Genomic DNA, 6,000 nt, shown 5'->3' with positions numbered 1-6,000 from the left:
ACAGTCTTTCTTCCAGTCCATGTAAATGATCAAGAAGATTCAAAACTGTATCTCTGACTTACATGACAGAAATGAAAAGCTCTCAGACAGTTTCTATCAAGAGATGAGATGAAAACACGAGACGGTTCTGAGTACCAGGTTCACTTTCATACAACACTATAATTATGGCTTTAACATCTCTTACACAACCTCCTGAAGAAAGGTGCTCTAAGCTGTGTTTACAGAGTTTTATTGTCCCCTCTGCCTCAATCATTACCGCGGGTTTTACTGTACATGTTCACCTTCCAGTGACGACTGATTCAATTAACATGTGAAGAATGTTATTTTGCACAGATACTGGCAGCGAATGAGTCATGTATAGAAGCGAACGGCTGTGATGCTTCAGTGACGGTAAATGCACAAGAGGTTGATTGTAGCCATCTGTAGGAGAAGGTGTGTGTGAGGACCCTAACGGACCCCTGAATCAGAGAAGGAAGTCTTCAGACAAGGGAGTGTGTGTGATTCATTACAGTGAAGACAAGAAGGGTGAATCACCGTAAATATGTTTCACAAGATTTGTTGGCGGTGTGTTGTAAGACTCATGTTCGGGTGTACATTTCATACGGTCATACGTAGGCCCGACCCGGCCTGCGGTGACTCAGGCCTTTAACGAGGCCTCCAGATGTTTAAGAGTGACATTTGATTCTTCTGAGCAGCAGCAGAAAAAAAGGAACCAGATACCAGATCAGCAGTGCTTCTGTTTCTGAGGTAATTTTCCCGAAAATAGACTGAACTGTGGAGGCTGAGGACACACGTGGTAACAATAGAGCCTATACATACACAGTGAACCCTCAACGGGCGCCCGCTAGAATAGAGGAACACACACACACACACACACACACACACACACACACACACACACACTCACATGCACACAAAAAGACAGTTGTGTGCACTTACAGATGTGTTTGCATTTATAGACTTTAACACTGGGTTGCACCATCAAGGATTAATTTTAATCAGAGTTTAGCAAAACAAGGTTTTAAAATAAGTAAATCCTGATTCAAAATCCTAATTTCAGTTTAGTTAATGGAAGTTTAGTGATTTAAACTGAAATGAAGTAGAATGTAATTAGTACGGAAATGCTTGCTGACCCAAATTAAAACAAATAAATACATAAATTAATATATAAAAATATGAGTTCAATCAGGACCTAGAAAGTGTAAAGGAAAACCATTAAGTTTTGGCTGCTCATGTATTCCCTAACAAAACATTGCACAGTTTCCTAGCCTGCTTAAAAGTTAAGAAAACATTCAATTTTTTTTTTTGTTAGTTATAAAGTTGACAAAATGTTACATTGATGGCTGGCTAGCTAAACAGTTAGTCTAGTTGGCTAACTCATGATAGCTTGTAAAAGAAGCTCTATTTTCCTCTTTGATAAAAACCAAATTATCAACCGGAATGAAAGAGTTACACTTCCTTTAATGAAGTTGAGCTCATAAAGCTCATCCAAAATAAGCTTGAAGTTAATACAGAATCACATTTTAAATTTGAGATCAAAGTTTTGGTGCAACAGAATATATATATATATTTTTATATATATTTTTTTTTTTTGCAAGATTTAGAGTAAAAACTAGTGAAGTGAAGTTTAAAGATATTTTAAGTTTAATTGAATCTTTCTTACTTTTAGTATAGTTTAAATGTTTCGTGCACCATAATTTAAAGTTACCATGTATTATTGGGTTTAAAAATTAATCGGGCTGAATAAGGAAACAAGCACTGAAATACAACTTGCCAGACATATGGCGTGGGTAAACACACACACATACACAAACACACACACACACACAGACATCATAAAGAACAATCCCTCTCTTTCTCCCAATCATTGCGTTATAATTCTCCCATGATGCTACACAGTGAGGTCAGGAATCCCAGCTGCAGTGTGTCGGGGTGGAGCTCTGCTCTCTTGACCCCATGGAGGAGTGGACACACACATATCCCATCTCCATGTCTCTGGTGCATTTCCACTTCCAGGAACATGTGGGATGAGGGCAGCTGATAGTAAACAACAACAGGCGCGCAGGCGTCACACACGTGGACGGCGTGCAAAGTGTATCAGCAATCTTTCGAGATGGTTTTGAGGCATTTAGCAGAAGGTGTATATAAAAAACACCCACGTTAGTATTGATGTGAAGCACAGACATTTGGAGAAGTATCAGCGTTTCAGTGTACTGTTTGTTCTGTCTTTTGTGCAGCTGCAGCTATGGCACCTGACAGTTTTGTTTTTGAGAGCAGTCTGTGTACTTTAGTTTTTCTTTAAAAAAAAATAACCTTTTCAACAACAACTTAATGGAGTGGAATATGAGACACATCTATACTGGTCCCCTTTCTGTGTATAATCCTCTCGTTCAGGTCAGTTTCAGGCTCGAATTCCTTCTCATGTTCAGTAAAACAGGTCCCAGTCTTGTGAGGAGATCTACATTTGCCTTTGTTCTGCATATCTCCGAAACAAAACACCTGTCCTGCCGTCAGCGTAGACGGGACAACGATGTTGAAAGGAAGATCATTTTTAACAAGACTGCATGGATGTGAAAATCTCTATGATGCTGCAGATTTGAAACTAAATTGTGAAAAGAGGATGTTATGTCATTTTTAGTCAGTTCCTGAAAATGACTGATGGCACACACAGTACTGTCTGTACTTGATCTAAAAACGACACTGTAAACTTTGTTCAAGAGAAGGAAGTTTTATACCACTTGCAAGTCTTGCAAAGATGGCTGTGGCGGATATTAGGTTCATATACAGGTCTTTGACGCCTGAGAGCATGTGTGCATTCTGCGTGTTGTGTGTGGTCATGTTTAGGCAACAAATACACTTTGGTTAAGGTGAGCGGAAGGTCAGGACAGACGTTGAATGTCATCTTCCAACACTGGATGGACGTTGAATTTAGGTTGGAATTGAAATACAGGTTGACGTCATCTTTGACGTCACCTACCAGTGTTTGACAACTGCTGAATTTTGGTTGGAGAGGAAAGTCAGGTTGACATCAAAACCAAACCTTCTCTTGACATCAGCCTCCAACGTTGGACACACGTTAAATTTTGGTTGGAAATGAACGGCTACTTGACATTAAAGCCTAATGCTCTGTTGACATCAGCTTCCAATGTTGGACAGACATTGAATTTTTGGCTGAAAATTAATGTTTGAATAAACTGGATATCAAACCCAACATTAGCTGTAAAATTCTAATTTTAAAGAAAGATGGCTTGTATGGATTTTGTTGGCGTGACATGAAATTTTAAACAGCCATGTTTTTGTTGTAAATGAAAAATCAGCCTACTGATGAACTTGGATGATGATGACAGGTTGGAGAGATGTCAAGATCCAGTTTCAGACTGACCCGAAGTAAATCGTTTTGTAAATGGACTTCGATTTCTAGTGCTTTTCTAGTCTGATCACTCAGAGTGACATTCACCCATTTACACACACATTCATACACTGATGCCAAAGGCTGCCATGTAAGGTACCAACTACTCATCAGGAACTACTCATCCACACACACTGACACACTGATGGCACAGCCTCAGGGAGCAATTCAGAGTTCAGTACCTTGTCCAAGATCACTTTGAGATGGAGACTTAGGGGAGCCAGGGATCAAACTGCCGGCACTTCTGAGTTATGGATGAACCACTGTACCACTGAGCCACAGACATGAGCAGAGAAAAGTTAAACTTTAAAATCTTAGTGAAACTGTACATGCAATATGATCAAAATAAGCTTTTATCCTGAAAGAAGCTGCTTACCACGGGTAAATTCACAAACAGTTTTTCCTCTTCAAGCAGAAGGCAACAGCTGCTGCAATGTTTGCCTCTGTGTCCCCTGTTGTCTTCTGGACACTCGCTGTAATACATATTTGAATCTATAAAACTATGAGGAACACAGTATAAGAGAGAGTACAGTAAGCAGTTAATCCATAGGTATGTTCATAAAAGCGTTTCCTTATTATGTTAATAGATATATAATCCTGGTACCATTAGGCCGACATCCCCTTCATTCACTGTTATTAACAATTTCTATGAGATAGTTGCAGAAAGCATAAACAGTATTGTATAATTTTGCATATACACATAGACAAAGCCCTTTGCTAAAGTTTCCATTAAAGTTAAACACATTCACCATCATAAGATTTAAAAAAAAAAAAGGATTGCTCAGCATGTAATGCAGGATGTAAGTTACGGTAAAGGTCAGTCTGTCTGTGTCCTCTGCCCCCTCACATGCCTGTCGCGTCAGATTCATATCGATTGTGAAACCGCAGACTTGCAGATTGATTATTGCTGAATGAGAAGTGACAGATCCTGAATCATTCGGTAAAAGGAAGCACTGAATTGCTCAAAAATCTCTGAACTTCTTTCATGTCAGCAAAATGAAATAAGATTCAGAAAGCTCAACGGATGCTGGAAACCATTATGCACTGGAAAAAAAACATCTACTAAAGAGAAATTTCAGTGAATAATTAATGTCACACGTCAGAGTCATATCCATCATCAATAGATTGTTTTTTTATGCTTATTATCAAATTGTTATACGTTATACTTTGTTTAGAATGAAGTCACTCACGCTGGGTTGTACCGACAAAGATGAATAAATAATGATAAAAAGATTAAAGTTTCAATCCAAACGTCAATTTAAACCACAGTTTACACTGCAACAAGAATGCTGTGAACTTTTCAATTAGCCGGTGAGTTGCCATAAACACATTTCACAGTAGTGTAAATCTTATCATAGCACTGTAATTGTTATTACAGTAATAATCAGCATGCTGTACATTCTGAAGTGTTTTAGTTTGGCTGTTTCACATTAATCAGATTTCAAATTAATGCTGAATGATCTCTGAATGTGCATTTGTGAGTCATACAGCTCTGTATACTCTGATTATGGCTGCTTACGTTTGTTACAGTGTAGTTTTTACTCTAAACCTACATTAGATTTTATTCTGTTGTAACAAAACTTTGCCATCCGGTATTAACTTTAAACATTTGAGCAGGTTAATCTTTTAAAACAGCAACATTTTTTGGGATGGATCGAGAAAAAAACATCAAAATTTTTTTGACTCAAAATAAGTTTTGTGATGTGTCTCTTCTTTGTTTCACTCTAACTGATAATTTGACCAAAATGTTTTTTCTCAAAGACAGAAATAAAAACTTTTCTGTTGAGCATCACATGAAGGTTAACCTGGCTCAATTAATTTTTAGCTTGCTAGCAAACAACAATGTTCAGTTTAACTTTTTATGTAGCTAGCAAACCATGTTTCTGTTAAATTTTTTTGCTAGCCTGCAAAATAGGTAATAACAGTATTTTTATTTTAACATTTTACCTAGCTAGCAAACAAAGTAATGTTCTGTTAAATTTCTGAGCTAACAAGCAAACAATATACGTTTTACTTTAACCATTCAAATTCCTTTTTTTTTCTTTTAGTAAACAAGAATCTCCATGTTGATTAAACTCTATTTAATTTTGGTTTGCATCACTAAACTTAACTTAACTAATAACTAATTTAACTAATTAACTTGATTGTGGAAATTAATTGATTTTAATGATTTTAAACCTAGTTTTGCTGAACTAGGTTTGAATTAGAACTTAGATTAAATTATTCTTTGTTTGTGCAACCCAGTAGCATCCAATGACGATTAACAATTTTATTGTCATTTTATCACTTTGTTGTAAATTACTGTATTAGCATTACATACACCCAACTCTGTGACAAAGTTTTCCTACAAAGACTGGAAACCTGAGCATGTCATGACTTATTCTGAAACCACACAGGAAAACACTCGCACAAAAGAGTCTCATTAAACATTGTCTTCTTCTTTTTCTTTATCACTACTTACATCAAATACAGTCACTATAAATCATCCAGAATTATCCTTGTTGATATTTTATCACCTTAAATAAACTGATGATCTCTTCAGTGCCAAAGATTACACATTGTGAAAAAAAAGTCTGTGCCTTGAGGAGTCT

Source organism: Lutjanus erythropterus, chromosome 16 (genome assembly GCF_056507025.1).
Source record: "Lutjanus erythropterus isolate fLutEry1 chromosome 16, fLutEry1.hap2, whole genome shotgun sequence".
Classification (NCBI taxonomy): domain Eukaryota; kingdom Metazoa; phylum Chordata; class Actinopteri; order Lutjaniformes; family Lutjanidae; genus Lutjanus; species Lutjanus erythropterus.
The sequence above is the reverse complement of the archived record's forward strand: the minus strand, read 5'-3'. Positions refer to the sequence as shown.